Genomic DNA, 18,371 nt, shown 5'->3' with positions numbered 1-18,371 from the left:
AAATGCCTTTCCGATATTGATGTCTGAAATACTCTGTGATAGTGACAGGGGGGCGACTGAGTCAATAATTAAATCGCTGAAGTCTAAGGACTCTCATGGATATGATGGAGTGCCTATCAGAATATTGAATTACTGTGCTGCACATGTTAGCCATATTTGTAATTTTTCCGTTACAATGGTCAGTTTCCTGAACGATTAAAGTACTCAGTAGTAAATCCGCTTTATAAAAAGGGAGAAAGGAATAATGTAGACAGTTTTAGACCTATTTCTATGCACCAGTGTTTGCCAAAGTTATTGAAAAGGATGTGTATGTAAGGATAACTGGTCATTTTATACCACATAATTTGTTATCAAATGTACAGTTCGGCTTTAGAAGTGGTTTAACAACTGAAAATGCTATATTCTCCTTTCTCTGTGAGGTGCTCGATGTATTAAACAAAAGGTTTCGAACGCTAGGCATATTTTTTTATTTAACTAAGGCATTTGATTGTATCTCCAGAAGTTGGACATTATGGAATATAGGGAGTAGCTCACAATTGGTTCACCTCTTACTTTAACACAGTGCAGTTTAACAACAGACAGAGAAAGATCATTATTCACAGTGTTGAGGTTGGCTGTGATGTGGGGTCTGAATGGGGTACAGTCAAGTGGCAGGTGCCCCAGGGATCAGTGCTGGGGCTACCCCTGTTCCTTATTTATATAAATGATGTGCTCTGTAGTATTACAGGTGATTCTAAAATATTTCTGTTTGTTGATGGCACAAGCTTGGTGGTAAAGGATGTTGTGTGCAACACTGGCTCGGTTTCAGACAGTGCAGTTCATGACATAAGTTCATGGCTTGCAGAAAATAAACTAACGCTAAATCATAGTAAGACTCAGTTTTTACAGTACCTAACACACAATTCAATAAAGCCCGATGTTTTAATTTCACAGAATGGTCATACAGTTAGTGAAGCTGAACAGTTCAAATTTCTAGGTGTTCAGATCGATAGTAAACTGTCCTGGAAAGACCACGTTCAGGATCCTGTCCAAAGTTGTTACATTTACGTTGTAATTTCATGTACTGATACGTTCCATGACCTTGGAGATTTGCTCCTCAGTTTCGTCCTACGGAGCTAGACGTGCAAAATAAAATAAAATTAATCAGAATTAATGTAGCTGTAGATGTAGACATACATTTATTTCCTTTTTTTCTTTACCTTTCTCATCGAACGTAGACATGGAACAGTGTGCGTCTGGTTTTGTGTTTCCATAGTGTCTGCAAAGAGTTAGGGGTGCGGAGGGGGGCAAGAAGCGGCGTTTACCAACGTTTGGAATCCTCAGTTATAGACATTTCTATTCACAGGGGAATTCTGAGCAGCATAAAGGGAGCCGCGCGGGATTAGCCGTGCGGTCTTAGGCGCTGCAGTGATGGACTGTGCGGCTGGTCCCGGCGGAGGTTCGAGTCCTCCCTCGGCCATGGGTGTGTTTGTTTGTCCTTAGGATCATTTAGGTTAAGTTGTGTGTAAGCTTAGGGACTGATGACCTTAGTAGTTGCGTCCCATAAGATTTCGAACACAAAAAAAGCATAAAGGGACCGGCCAACATTCTGACACACGGGTTGTTGCGAACAAAAACCAGGCAGCTACATACATGCGCCTACCATCTGTCCCCAATTCCCACAAGAACAACTCCTCTCCCTCCTGATGCACAATGGATTCACAACAGCAGTTTACTGTTTGTCTGTGAGAAAAAAAGACCGCTGGCGGCTTGTTGGTTCCACGCTCGGTTTTACATCTCAGAGCTGTCGCAGTAGACTCTGAGGACTGCAGCCATGCCATGTTGAATGTGTGTACATCTTGACCTAGTCCATGAGCCCAAATACATCAGGAAATGTACTCGTAATTGCGAATATGAACCATCTTAGACTCTATATTAGAATGCTGACAATGAAAATTGTGCCAGACCGGGATTCGAACCGGGAATACCTGTTCGATGAGAGCGATCATCTTAACTGCTTCTTTTCTATATCATACCGGGACTTGCAGCCGGATTTTCGCTTTAAGCGAGTGATCACCTTACTCTCTGTTGTTTCTTTTTCTATTTTTTTAAATTAAATTTACAAGAACAGTTTTCCTGCATTACAAATTGCAATACCTTAGTTAAAAGCGCTGATAACAAAACAAATTTATATATATGAACATAACAATCACTGTTCTTGCATGAAACAACATTTATTCTAAAATGAACGATTATTTATTTAGTAGGACGTACGCATGGCTCCTCGAGCCTGAAAATAATCTTGACTCCCGTGTTTTTCTCCAGTATATGGTCAAAGCGCATAGGAATTGGCAGAGGCTGCCACGTTATTATGATTTATTTGCGAATATGTTGCTCCTTATCTTTAATCATCAAGGTATTGGGTAGTTTTTGTTTTTTCCCTTGTTCTGGAACATTTTCTCATTGCGTTCTTCCTACAGAAAAAATTTATTTTATTTTGAGTCCCGGAACTGTGGTATTTATGTCTATCAAGTTTTATTTTCTAAAAAAGAAGTCGGCTTGAACCATGTGAGGGTCTAGCACAGAGACAAGAGAGGGAACAAGTATTTTATGTTTCGTTAAAAAAAGTCAGAAAAGAAAAAGTTGTAGAGCGTTTGCGTAGGAATTAAAAGGTTGTAGTATCGAATCCTGGGTGAGTCACTTTTTTCTACTCTTTAACCTAGCGTTATCTCTCATTGATCTGAAGATTTGCCAGAACCTAAACGTGGTTCGCATCCGAATTTACACATAGCTCTCATCTCACCCTGGCTGGATAACAGTTTAGGAACATGCAAGTCGCTAAAGTGACATCCAGCTGATTGGAATCATTTTAGAACAACCGCATAGTGAAAAATATGCGAGCTTGGAACCTGTGATTTTAAATTATTCCTGCATAGAGTAAAACCCAACAGGGGATGTAGCTTGACTTCATTTATGTAAAGAAAATTTTGCAGCACCGCAGCAGGTGACCCAGATTTCAGCTTCCTGCTTTCATTGAATCAAGCACAGATGAGGACATGATTTCCTGCGTAGCGGGGTGAAAGATTTTATTTGTGTGAACGTTTACAAATTATGCAGCAGACTAGTAAATGAATCTCCACCGCTGAGAAAGAGATTTAGATCTCTTAAAGATAGCAAAGTTATGGACACGGTCTTTTTGAATGGGGTTCAGAATTTTCTTGAGGTTGAACACACGATACTTCGAAATACTTCTAAGATGGTTGAGGGGCGCATTTTGCAATATGACAATTCAGACTGTCAATTTTTGCCTCGCTGAGCTTACTACTCAGGATCTGCACTCTTAATTCGCTGCAAATTCTTCTACAAACAAACAGTCAGTAACTCACTTCTGAAGTATCGTACTTCAGCAACTTTGCTCCGTTTACATAAAGTATGTACTGTCACCAGGGCAGCCGATGACTCAGCTTCTAGCTTTTTGCTTTCCTTGAATCAAATCTAGATGTGAACACTTCCTTGCGTGGCACTGTTAAGTCTGTCATAAAGGGTGCACGACAAGGAATTGCGGCAGTGAGTGTCAACTGTGTACCTCAGAGCGTACGGTGCTTTACAAGAGGAGTGATGTAACACGAGCTAATCACGTAAATTGTAGAACGTGTGTTTCTTCTTATTTTTTTCTTTTATTTATGCCACCTCACCTAGCCTCCGATACATATTCAGTCACTAACACATGTACATCAATGATCCGCATACAAAACTTACATTGGTTGTACACATATTATTTAATCACGGTGTGCTTTTATTGTTGCCATGAGGTGTCACTCCAAACGCCAATTCTGTAAGGAACACACAACGTTCGTGCCTCCAGACTACTTTCCTGGTGTGCGCTGCTTACCTCGATAAGTTATATGACAGTGATGGTCTTCTCCTGCTTAATGTTGTTCTCAGAATTTTATTCTTGGCCCCAGAAAAAACAAGCTACACAGGTAAAGCCGTCTGGCCGCAGATACTTAATGCTACCCGCGCGTGTCGCTACTAGACAAGTAACATCTGTGCAGCTGTCTGGTGAGCATACATCTTCATTTTTCTTGCACCGTTATCGCGCCACAGACGTAAGATTACCGAGCCAGGTGTCGCAATGGTTAGCACACTGGACTCGCATTCAGGAGGACGATGGTTGAAACCAGCGTCCGGCCGTCCCGATTTAGGTCTTCCGTGATCTCCCTAAATCTGTTCAGGCAAATGCCTGGATTGTTCCATTGAAAGAACACGGCCGACTTCTTTCACCATCCTTTCCTAATCCGACGGGGCCGATGATCTCGCTGTTTGATCGCCTGCCGGCCGAGGTGGCCGAGCGGTTCTAGGCGCTACAGTCTGGAACCGCACGACCGCTACGGTCGCAGGTTCGAATCCTGCCTCGGGCATGGATGTGTGTGATGTCCTTAGGTTAGTTAGGTTTAAGTAGTTCTAAGTTTAGGGGACTGATGACCTTAGAAGTTAAGTCCCATAGTGCTCAGAGCCATTTGAACCATTTTTTTGATCCCCTACTCCAAATCAACCAACAGACATAACATCATGCATGCATTTAATCAGTAATTAATAAATAATTGTTTTCTTTCTCTTACGACAATTACTATAACATTGTTTGGAAATTTGTGGTAAGTTTCTAAGGTTCGAATGGCTCTGAGCACTATGGGACTTAACTTCTGAAGTCATCAGTCCCCTAGAACTTAGACCTACCTAAACCTAACTAACCTAAGGACATCACACACATCCATGCCCGAGGCAGGATTCGAACCTGCGACCATAGCGGTCGTGCGGTTCCAGACTGTAGCGCCTAGAACCGCTCGGCCACCTCGGCCGGCGTTTCTAAGTCACCAAACTGGTGAGGTCATCGGTCACTAGGCTTACACACTACTTAATCTAACTTAAACTGACTTACGCTAAGGACAACACACAGACCCAAACCCGAGGGAGGACTCGAACCTCCGATGGGGAGAGCTGCGCTAACCGTGACAAGAGGCCATAGACCGCCCGGCTAGCTCGCGCGGCTAGTACAACAGAGAGTGCAAAGAAAACAGCACATGCACCCGCTAAAATACACAGTTCCCTTTTTTTATCTGTGATCAGTTGTGGTGGATTACGAACGTAGGCTGCCATGAAAGAGTCCCTGGTCCAGTGAAATGCCTGCCGGACTCCTGTTCCAACCGTTCTGCGTAATTTCTGTTCGTGTTTTGCAAAGTAAGCAACGCAGTCTCAATACACGCCAGAACCATATCTTCGGGCGCCGACATGTGCGCTACGAAGTCAGAGTTTTGATTCTCAGTGACGCTTCCCAGACATAAATATTACGCAGTGTTATCGTGACATTCTTGTTCTCACATTTCCGCGCAATATTGTGCCCATTTTATCGTGTCAATAATACTGAGTGGACTGAAAAAATATTGTCTTACTAGAAGATTCCTTTGTCAGCCTTATATTCGTTGTTCGCCGTTTACAGTCTGTCACTTGTTAATATTTACTGTGCTGATGCCAAAAAGGAACAGAGCGGTGCATCCAGAAATCACGTAACTACACAGACGTGACAAAACTCATTGTATACTTCCTAACAACGTGTTGGATTTCCTTTTGCCCGGCGTAGCGCAGAAACTCGACTTGGCATTGACTCAACAAGTCGTTGGAAGTTACGTGCAGAAATATTGAGCCAAGCCTGATCTATACCCGTCCATAATTGCTAAATTGTTGCCAGTGCAGGATTTTGTGGACGAACTGATTCCGCGATTATGTCCAAAAATGTTCCACGGGATTCATGTCGGACGATCTGGGTGGTCAAATCGTTCACTCGAATTGTCCAGAATGTTCTTCAAACCAGTAGCAAACAGTTGTGTCCTAGTGTAATGACGCATTGTCATTCGTAAAAATTCCATGGTTGTTTGGGAACATGAAGTCTATGAATGGCTGCACATGGTCTGCAAATGGTCGAGTATAACCATGGAGCCAGTACATTCCATGTAACCACAGCCCACACCATTATGGAGTCAACATCAGCTTGCAGAGTGCCTTGTTGACAACCTGGATCCATGGCTTCGTGGGACCTGCGCCACACGCGAACCCTACCATCAGCTCTTATCAATTGAAATCGGGACTCATCTGACCAGGCCAAGGTTTTCCGATCGTCTAGGGTCCACCGATATGGTCACGAGCCCAGGAGAGGTGCTGCAGGTGATATCGTGCTGTTAGCAAAGGCACTCGCGTCAGTTGTCTGTCGTCGTACCCATTAACACCAAATTTCGCAGCACTGTCCAAACGAAAATGGTTCAAATGGCTCTGAGCACTATGGGACTTAACATCTGAGGTCATCAGTCCCCTAGACGTAGAGCTACTTAAACCTAACTAACCTAAGGACATTGAGAGCTTCCATGCCCTCTTTTGCATGTCTCCTCTCATTTTCATCAATTTTATTAATGTTTTATGTCATTGCACGGTGGGAACAGACCGAATAAGGTTATTGTAATGAGAGTATTTGTACTGAGAGCTCAAAAAATACTTTTCACTTGATTCCTAAACATGTTGTTTTACTTCCGTGGGTGACCTGGGCGAGGCGAGCATCGTAGGACGCGGCACACTGCGATTCCGGTTGGGGGCTGCACTACCCTGAATTCTGAGGGGTTCGTACAATAGGCTTCAGCGCATGGTGGAACGACTGACGTCGGTCGAGTTTCGCCTATTGTATGCAGGGTGAAACGACTTATGAAACGTCTGAGTGTCGCCGCAGTTTATGTATTTACCGTTCCGGCGCGTCTGGAACGAAGATTCCTGGCACCGACTGACTGCATTGTCCTTATGATTCTGAGAATACTTGTGGACTGTGCCCTGCTGGGTGCGACTGTCTGGCACCGGATGGCCGGTTGTCTAGGCAGGTAGTTTTCATAGGCAGTCAGGTGAATAGCAGAGGCGTGATTGGTCGACTTAAACTGAGGCTAGTTGACATTATAAAGCCCTGCTCGAAATTGGAGGGAACGGTCGCTATTGGCGCGAAAGATGTTCTCAGACAGTGTGGGGGAATTTTGGAATCAGAACTGAATGCTGATTCGGGTTTTCGAGGAGAGTAGGGAGTTGAGCAATGCTGGCTTCGCTCTTGCATCGCATCACGGAGGGATTTCGGGATCTGATCTTCGGTGGAGTCGGACGGGCTTGCGACTTGGTCGCTCGTTTTCGGAAGAACTTGGAATTCTCAGACAGCCTTCGCGGCCAGGGGTTGACACAGAGTTGCTGCACGGCAGAAGTCGGCGCCTACATCATCAGGGTGCTGCCTACCGACGATGTGGTGCAGATTTCAGTACTGGTACAGTATTTTGCGGCTCGGGCATTTTAGTACCTTATCAATTTTATACTGAATCCCTCAGCAGCACGTGCGCTCACTTTGATACAAGTCCACCTTGCTTGTTTCTCCTTGTGATCCCATTTGAGCTCTCACTACTAATTGCGATACTGCTATATACACGGGAGATTAATATTTGATTCACTAGGATCTCCAGTCATTATCGTCAATCCATTGGATCATAGAGAGTAAGAGCCCCTTGTTCTCGAGCCAACCTTATTCTCATAATATTTCAGTATACCCTGTCCTTTAAACCACTTGTAAGTAGGCTGTTTAGGTTTTTTTATTGGTAACGCCACCTCTGTATGAAAATCACTGGCTGTGCTGTGCGCAGTCTGTTCTAGTTTGCATTGCTGTCTGCCATTGTAGTGTTGGGCAGCGGCAGCTGGATGTGAACAGCGCGTAGCGTTGGGCAGTTGGAGGTGAGCCGCCAGCAGTGGTGGATGTGGGGAGAGAGATGGCGGAGTTTTGAAATTTGTCATGAACTGCTATATTTATATATGATGATATCAAGGTAAATACATTGTTTGTTCTCTACTAATATCTTTCATTTGCTAACTATCCCTATCAGTAGTTAGTGCCTTCCATAGTTTGAATCTTTTATTTAGCTGGCAGTAGTGGCGCTCGCTGTATTGCAGTAGCTTGAGCAGCGAAGATTTTTGTGAGGTAAGTGATTTGTGAAAGGTATAGTTTAATGTTAGTCAGGGCCATTCTTTTGTAGGGAATTTTGAAAGTCAGATTGCGTTGCGCTAAAAAATATTGTGTGTCAGGTTAAGCACAGTCTTGGATAATTGTTCAAAGGGGACGTTTCATATGTCGACCCTTAGCCGAGGATACCTCACTGGAATCTTCTGATTTTTTGTTGTAGTTTGTGTAATTAGTGTAGATTTTGTTTATTGCTAGCTCGTAATTGTAGAGAAAATCTCCTTTGTAGTTGCAGTCTTTCATTGTTGCACAGTAAAACAGTTGTGGCATGCATGTAGATTTGCACCAAGTATTTCGCAGCTGCAATTAACTAGATATTATTTTCAGTGTTATGTTAATGTGTTCTCTTATTTTTGCTCTTCAAATTGTGCTTTTCTGTGTTGTCGTGTGAAACATTGTGACAATAATGGCGTGTGAAAAACGTAATACTAGGCTCCAAAGTAAACTGAGAAATGACAGTGAAAATGAAAGCAGTGTGTTAGCGCCACCGAGTAATGAATTAACTGATGTTCAAAGTAGTAATTTGGTAATTGTGCATAGGGAAATGGAGCGGGCTGCAAACAATGGTGTAGACAGTGAAACAGGTAGTGAACAGGGAAGCATTATCGATCGATCGGTCGGTAACAGCTCGCCTCAGGAATCCGAAATGACAGGACACAATTTCGCAAATACTGTAGATTCAGGTTTTGGGTTATCACCGTTTTCTCAAATAAGTCAAGACGCATTTTCTGCTTGTCAAAATGTGAATGTTGCCGGTGCAAATGCACTGCCGAAAAGCGTAGAGAAACAGATTCCAGACACTAATACATTATTATTGCAATTAATGCAACAAATGGAACAAAATCAGAGACAAATGGGACAAAATCTTAAAAAGTTAGACACAGTGGAACAAAATCTCAAAAAGTTAGACACAATGGAACAAAATCTTCAAAAGTTAGACACTACACTTGAACAAACACGTGAAGATTTAACCACTGAGTTACATAACATCGAATCGAAATGTCAAAAGGTCTGTAATGACGTAAAAACACAAATTTGTGAGCATTTCCAACCTATTTTTTTGCGTCATGAAAATGTATTACAGAATCATGAAGCAGCCATAAAAGAACTGCAAACTATTGTTCATGAAAATCATGAGACCTTGCAAGCTAAAATTGACTCAGTTGCATCTACCGATTCGGTTACGCAACTTGCAAGAACTCAGGAAAACTTAAAGGACACAGTAGATACCCTGAAAATTGGTTCAGAAAGACACATGGAGGAAATAAGTACACTATCGGAGAAAGTAGCCGAACTTTCGGATCAGGTCACTAACTTATCTACAAAGGTAGATGATGATCTGAATGACACAAGACCCGTAGCCTTCACTGACACAGAAGAGTATGAACAAATAAGAAAATTCAAACAAAATCAAAATCAAATCAATACACAGTACAAAAGAGAAATCCGGGAAGTACAAGATCAGTTGACGCAGGTAATACAAGAATTACGTATTTCAGAGGACACTCGCGCTCCAATATGGGAAGAGGAACATAGAAATATGGAACAACCACAAAACAATAACACAGGACACTTCGGAAATTATGAAAGAAATTGGCAAGGCGCATTGGATTTTGAGATGGAACCGCCGAAACGAAGTAACAATGACCGACATGCGACTCGCCGACATGACGATTTTGACTATAAGCTGTTCATTACTACACGTAAATTCAAAACATTTACGAATTCTGGCAACGACATTCATCCACAAGCATGTCTCCATCAATTCTCTCATTGTTTTCCTCCCAACTGGTCGTTAGAACACAGATTAGAATTTATGTGTGGCTAGTTAGAGAATGAACCAGCTGCAAGAATGCGATCGGTCATTCACAATTGCCACAGTGAAGGAGAATTTTACCATGCCTTCCTCTCAGCATATTGGTCTCAAGCCACAAAAGACCGAGTAAAACATGGTATCATAATGATGAAACATTTCGAACAATCTGAATTCTCCAGTCTTGTGAAATAGTTTGAAGACATGTTGCACAGGAATCAGTACCTGTCAAACCCATACAGCCCCTCAGAACTCATCCGCATTTGCTTAATCAAATTACCTGAACATTTACGGCATATTATTTTAGCAGGACGTTGCAAAGACGACATTGAAGCTTTTCAGGGACTGTTACAAGAATTAGAAATTGACACTGATAATCGCGGAACGCGAAAACAAGGACACAACAATTACAGGTCACATCCGTCACAATTCCGTGACGAGAGAAACAATAACCGGACACGACTGGTCTATTCTTACAACGCAAATCGTGACCAAAATAGACACCACCCGTACGACAACCGTTGGCAGAGTAGTAATAATTACAGGGAAAGATCACCTCTCCGCGGTAGTGACTATCACAGAGACAATCAGAGAAACAGACAATATGGGAACCAAAATAATTATTATCAAGGGAGACAGAATAACTTCAGACGCAACAGTTCAGCGCGCAGTTACGATTCAGGGAGAAATTCTCCACCACTTAACCGACAAGAAAGAAACTACAGGAACTACCGACATGACGACAGACGATATATTCGTAACGACAGACCTGAATTGCATCAGAACTGGCGGGATTCAAACAGGGCAGGGCCTTCTCGTCAGAGTGAATTTGTAGAAGTTAGGTCTCCTAATCCCAATAACGGCGTGCGCCAACAAAGAGACAGACAATGACTCGCACAGCAGGCAGCCGCGTGCGCCCGCTGGCTCCGAGAAAAATAACATAAGACGCTAGCCTGGAGAAAAATTTTAGCATTCTTTACCGATGTATACAACATGATAATTGCTTTGAAGTTGAAACTCTGTGCACTAGGAAGAGTAAAGGTTTACACCACATTTCACATGTAAAACCGTTTATTGAAAGATAATCTGCTTTTTAACTTTGTCTTTGCCATATAACTTTTCACTTTACATTACTAGTATGCTGTGTCAGACTTAAGAAACTGTTAACATACAACTATGTTTGAAGTTAAATATCCAGTCTAGAACCTAGGGAACATTTTTAAACAGAAATTACGAATGCATTGTTATAGTGAACAGACGACACAGTGTTGTATTTGTACATTCTTGCTTGTTAGTTGCACGATTACGTAACGACTATAAGGCTCACATACTTAGAACATTTACCAGTACTGCTAATGAGGTTTTAATGCAACATTTTGGTTTACTTGAAAATACATTCTGGGTTTAAAGTACTTTCTGTGAGATACCAGACGACACAGTGGTTAGTTTATGTGACAACTACACGGTTTTATCACGACGCTACTAATGAGTGAAAATTTACAATGTTGCTTTTGCAGTGTTTCTGTTTTATATCTGCGCAGTTTTCTGTTTTATTCTGGAAAGTAAAACAGGTTTTAGTAGTAACTTTTGTAGTATAGCTACAATGAGACTGCCTTTTCCGTAGCACAACAATACGTTACAGTACAGTACTTTCTTCATCACGCCAATAAGCATAATAACTAAGACATTTATACGCAAAGCATTTCACTTTTGTGTATTATGAGGTAAGTACATTGACTTCTGCAGAACTTAGCTTTCGGAGGACGATAACTATGACACTTCCACACAGATTATGTTGCAACAAGACGCACATTTAGCGCTACAGTACACGTATTTGAGTGATTAATTTTGTACTTAAAACATTTATTTTTAAAGATTTTTTGAATTACAAAGAAAGTTTTCCGTGATACATTTCATTCCATTGCTGTAATCTGTAACACCTGAGGGTATAATTACATTAATCCTCAGGGGGGTACACACTTACTTTGTGTACCATGTGTGTGGCAACCACAAGGAACCCTAGCTAATATGTTATTTGCTTATACAACTTTACACATCGGTACCATATTTCCCTAACACACAAATTACCCAGCTATCTGATCTTTTAACTGCGAGATAAACATTTTTTTACTACATCAGTGACACATGTTTACGCAATACACAGTTGGGTAACTTCACACTTATGAAACTGTATTTTGTCTGTACTTTGTAAACTGTTCATATTTTTTCGGAATCATTGTGATACTATGAGAACTTTGAATGATGTATTTGGTAAGGGAGCATGATTTTAAAGTACGTTTGAGGTAGATGACACTATTGAAATGAGCAGAGAATTTTTTTTAGGTTTTGAAATTATTGCAGAAAGCTACGACGTTTTTGAGATTTGACTGAGGTTTTATGATATTATTATGACGACGATGTGTACTATGCTGTTGAGATATGTTTATGATCAATAAGATGATGCTACCGTATATGAGGAATAAGAAGTATGTTGGAAACCAAGAATCGTACTTTAAGAGTTATGAAACGTGCATAAATGCGTGACTGTATCACAATGCTGACGAATATTTTATCTGGACACTTATATTTATAGGATTTTCTTTCTACAGATTTGCAACGCTAATTCTTGACCTGTGAAATATTTTTATATGAGACTGTCACTGTAGCGGAAGCTGCTGTCGTAAATATTTCCGTAAGAAAGTTAAGTGACCACCTGCACGTAATGCGTCGCGGGCACCCACCTGGGCGACAGCCGCCCGAAAAAAAAGCCATTAGCCTTTCAGCAGCACAGGTAGAAAAAAAAAGGGGGAGACCATTATCCTCGCGTTTTTATGCTTTGGTTTGCGTAATTGCTTATTTCATTTGACATCTGTTTTCCAGCTGTGTTGCAGCATTGGTTTCATAAAATAAAATTAAATGCATTTGCTAATATGAACACTTTCTGTCAACAGATCTATTAAATAATAATTTTGTGATCCACATTCTTCAAAAAAGGAGCACTTGAAAAGGAAAGAACAATAAGAAGGGACTAGTAACAGTAACTGCATACATAATATTCTTTTCAAGTACATGGTAATATTTCTTTTAGAATAAGTTGTTGTGGTGCACCACTTTAATTACTTGGACATTAAGATGTGATCATACATTTCCCTTATCTGCATTGTTATCTTTAGTGTACTATTTTTTCTGCTTGAGCTATGTCATGTTTAGATATAAGCTGCTGTTTGCCAGGCATAGTGTTACTGAATTTGACTTTGTGTTACTCTGCTAAGCCAGTTTTACTACTCATTTATTTTTGTTGTTGCTGCACATTGGCTCATATTAGTTGTAATGTTGAATTGCTTGGTAATTTAGATTTACTGTAGCTTGCTTTGCGATTTTCCATTTGTTTTTCATTGCTGTTTATATTAATTGTTTTGTGCTGCGGCATTGCTTCGTCCCTTAGTTTAATATCTGAGCTCAGTAGATTTAAGTTAGCTTAAGAGGGGGTAGACTATATAAGAAACTGACTATGGAGAATAGGTAAAGAATGCGTTGCGAAGTTATATGAAACAGATTTGGGCCAAAATGAGTATTGTACACTCAGAAATAATTATATTGAAAGAAATATGAATAGAATACAGAAAGCAGGTATAGATAGGACTTTTTGGGAATAATGTTGAATGAAGGGAGATCTCCAAGAAGTAAAGAAAGTTTTGTTTGCAAAATACTGCAGTACAACAAACCCTGTCCTTTCCTTTTGTATTATCCCACTATATGTTTGTGTACCCTTGTGTATTTGTTTTCTTCCTGTCTCTGTGTAGTTTCATAGAATTTTTTCTTATTTTAATATTAAGCTACATTCACTATGATGAGGAATACTGTTATCCTCGAATATAATTGGCATTAATAATATGTTATTTACTTTGTAAAGATGTTTAGACATTATTTACTCTGTTTTGTGTTAATGCTCATGTGTAAAGTTGATGTTTCAAAAGTTATTGTGATCTTTTATGTATGTACTCATGTCATAATTCCACTGATGTATATGTTAGTTCGATTCTTTTGTAAAGCCTCTACTACAAATGTTATCTGTATTATTATGTTCTTTAATGATGTATTTTGTACCTTTGTTATTGTATTTTTATGTTACCAAATTGTAATTGTTACCAGTTCTCCAAATTAAGTAACATTTCACTGCACACGTTTCTGTTGGTCATAGGACATGGACAATATGTGAGAAGTAGGGACTGATAGTGTTTGCACGTGTGTTAATGATTCAGCAAGGGACTGGATAACAGCATTGCTGGATCTAAGGACAATTCCAGAAACTTTGTGAGTGCACAAGTGGTGGTTTATGGACTTGCTATATTGTCCGCAAGACTCTTCGATGGTGATTGTGCACCTGCACATTTGCAACAGATGGCTGCTGGCCGTCTCTACCAGGACTACAGTGGGTCTGCATCTTTGATGGCCCACCAATTGCTACAAGGACTGCAGTGGGTCTGCACCTCTGGTGGCCCACCAGTACCGTAATTTCTACCAGGACTACAGTGGGTCTGCTCTGTGATGACCTAACTACCAATATTCTTCAAAACGTCGACTGACTCTGCTGTGGGTTTACTCTGTTGCGGCCCATTACCTGTCTGCATGTCGAGTCAGCACTGTCTTTCCGCTGGAAGGACAACACTACTTCTTCAAGACTGCATGGAAATCCACTACTTCTGTGTGCATTCTCTTTTACTGTTCAGACTTTAAAAAAAAAAAAAAAAAAAAAAGAAAAACACTGTAATTTTACTGTGATGAATCAGGACTGTCTTTATGGACTGTGAGAAATTTTTAGCTTTTGACCAACATTGTATCAATAAGTGTGTGCATTTGATTTCTTTGTTATTGTAATTATGAAAAATTTTTTTCAAATCTGTATTGGCCACTGCCCAATCCCATTTGTAAAATTTTTTGTGGGGAGCATGGGGGCTATGTAAGTAGGCTGTTTAGGTTTTTTTATTGGTAACGCCACCTCTGTATGAAAATCACTGGCTGTGCTGTGCGCAGTCTGTTCTAGTTTGCATTGCTGTCTGCCATTGTGGTGTTGGGCAGCGGCAGCTGGATGTGAACAGCGCGTAGCGTTGGGCAGTTGGAGATGAGCCGCCAGCAGTGGTGGATGTGGGGAGAGAGATGGCGGAGTTTTGAAATTTGTCATGAACTGCTATATTTATATATGATGATATCAAGGTAAATACATTGTTTATTCTCTACTAATATCTTTCATTTGCTAACTATCCCTATCAGTAGTTAGTGCCTTCCATAGTTTGAATCTTTTATTTAGCTGGCAGTAGTGGCGCTCGCTGTATTGCAGTAGCTTGAGCAGCGAAGATTTTTGTGAGGTAAGTGATTTGTGAAAGGTATAGTTTAATGTTAGTCAGGGCCATTCTTTTGTAGGGAATTTTGAAAGTCAGATAGCGTTGCGCTAAAAAATATTGTGTGTCAGGTTAAGCACAGTCTTGGATAATTGTTCAAAGGGGACGTTTCACACTGTTTGTGTCGATAATCATGTACATTTATGTTGTGATGTATAATAAATCTCATTATAATATTTAATCCGCATACCATTTCGTAGATATATGCAGAATCCCATTTGTTTTTTATGATAAACTTATCTTTTTTCTGAATAGATTACGATTTTTATTAAATTATTGTAAGTGTGCACTCATTATTTTACCAACTAGCATGGTCCACCATCATTTTCTTCCGTTCCCGTTGCGCACATAAACATTTAGGTGGTATGTAAGGAGGGGGTCGAGTGCTTGTCCGGTTCTCATCCAAATTTCGTCTGAATTAAAGAGGTACAAACTCTTCTCCACACCGGCACCTCACAACATCACACACATCCATGCCCGAGGCAGGATTCGAACCTGCGACCGTAGTGGTCGCGCGGTTCCAGACTGAAGCTCCTAGAACCGATCTGCCACACCGGCCGGTCTGTCCAAACGGATACTTTCGTCGTACGTCCCACATCCATTTCTGCGGCTGTTTCATACAGTATTGCTTGTCTATTAGCACTGACAATGACAACGTTACACAAAAGCCGCTGCTCTCGAACGTTTAGTGAAGGCCGTCGGCCACTGCGTTTTCCGTGGTGAGCGATAATGCCTAAAATTTGGTATTCTCGGCCCGCTTCTGACACTGTAGATTTCGGAATATTGATTTCCCTAACGATGTCCGAAATGGAATGCCTCATGCGTCTAGCTCCGACTGCCATTTCGCGTTCAGGGTCTGTTAAAACCCGTCGTGCGGCCATAATCAACTTTTCACGTGAATCATCTAAGTACAAATGACAGCCCCACCAATGCACTGTCCTTTTGCACCTTGTGTACGTGATACTACCGTCATCTGCATATCTTCATACCGCTATCCCATGATTTTCCTCGCCCCAGAGTACTGTAAACAAGAAAGGTAACAGCAGTTCTCCCTCTATCAATGTTTTAACTGAATAAAATGAAACGTGTACGATGATGAAAAATCGGATTTCAGTATTTGCGTACAAGGAACCAATATTAATAGAGTATTTGTAGAACAGCTACTGAAATCATGTACACACAAATGAAAAATGTGATCGACGCTAATACAGTAGTATGATTGCACTCTAGAAGTATACAGTTTAATATATTCACGTCGCTCGAGCCTCATCAAGTCAGTCGTTATTACGATGTTGACGTAATAGCATTCACGGAAACGATTTTTAGAATGGCATGTGCTATTCCGCGATAGAGTACATCTTACTCGCTGCTACATTTTTGCTGCTCGCATTCTACTCAGCCGCGGCCAATACATTCACGACGATGATTACGGACTGTTTAGGGCCGTTTACACGCTCAGATGTTTGGACTGGCTTGTCTATACAAACAGTGTTTTGCACAGGCAAATCATAGCGTGTGAATGAACTGCAGACTGAAAGGTTTCTCTGAGTTACTGTCTGTGTTCGGCCCGTGCAATATCTGGCGGCGCTTGTGCAAACACAGGCCGGATGTGCAAATAAAACGAAAAGCGTTAGTAGTCCGTATATACCACGACATATTTCCAGAGTGTTGTGGCGCAACAATGATGGGTACCTTCAGGCATTTGCCAAATACTTCAGTATTACTATAAGCCCTTCATAAGCACTTATGGATCTGCTTATTTCACTACAGCGTCATTTCTTCTTGTACACGATGTAACATACTGAAACAACACAAACAATTCACTCTATGTAGTTAAACGTTCTATTTCTCTCCTTACAAAGATTAACATGCGAAGGCTTTACACGTTTTGGGGGTCTCTCTTTTTCCCACCTTCTTCGTAGTGACTTTTTTTTCACAAAATTTTTTTGCGTTATTCTTAGGATTTATGCTGTACACTGTTTGCTGGCTATCTGATACTAAGATTTCCTAGACTGATGAGAATCTCCTTTCGTAACTGTTTTCTAATATTGAGAGGAACCGTATTCTATGGACATATTTAGACGTTTTGTCTAGTGATTAACGCAACCACAATATTGTGTTCGCTATGACGATAGTAATACAGTTACTATTATTCCTACAGTAATTTTAAATGGTTTATAATGCGTTCTACGTTGAAACGATGTAAGTGGCACATTTCTGGAATCCAAAAATGATTCTGATGGCAACGCATGCAATTCAAACGCCCTCACCTTCTCACAGAATCGATGATTTCCTCAGATTTTTTACTATTTTAAGTTGATTTATATTGTTGATATGTTGACTTCTTGTGCATGGTATTGTGAACAATTTATGTAATGTGTAATTTTACACTCATGTTCAGAAGAAACTGAACACCTTGAAGAATAGAGATAGAACTTTCGTAATCACAGGACTTATCCGTCACTATGTTCTGCAGAAATGATTAGCATTTCGGTCACTTTGGTTGAACGTATGTCCTGTTCCCTAGTAGGCTCAGTGCCCGCCATGGGCCCTGATAACTTGTTCCATGCGTGACGAGATCGACGCGTATAAGGCGTGAATGGCATCCTGTGGAATAGCCATCCACGCTGCATTCTCCTGGTTCCACAGTTCATCTGTGGTGGTTGGCATTGTGTCACAGCGCTTCACCCGTCGTTTCGCCATATTCCACACATTTTCGATTTCCGGCAAGTCTGGTGATTTGACGGGCCAGGGCAAAAGGCTCACATCGCGTGACACCAAGAAGGCACGTGTTCGTGCAGCAACACGTGGTTGTGCATTGTCTTACTGATAAATGGCGTCTGGAGTTTTGTCCAGAAAGGGTATGGCTACAGGTCGCACTGGTCCAGTGTCATGGACACGCGCCAACTCTGATTTTTGGATGTACCCAATAGCAACCCACACCATAAGGCCTCGAGTTGGCTCTCTACGTCTCATGTGAATGCAATCACTGTGATGCGCTATCCCTACCTGCGGCGAACCAAAATGCAGCCACGATTTTCATGGAAACAGAACCTGGATTCGTCCAAAAACACTACCTGATGCCATCCTGTCCCCG

The sequence above is a fragment of the Schistocerca piceifrons genome, chromosome 7 (genome assembly GCF_021461385.2).
Source record: "Schistocerca piceifrons isolate TAMUIC-IGC-003096 chromosome 7, iqSchPice1.1, whole genome shotgun sequence".
Taxonomy (NCBI): Eukaryota; Metazoa; Arthropoda; class Insecta; order Orthoptera; family Acrididae; genus Schistocerca; species Schistocerca piceifrons.
This window is presented reverse-complemented; position numbering follows the sequence as displayed.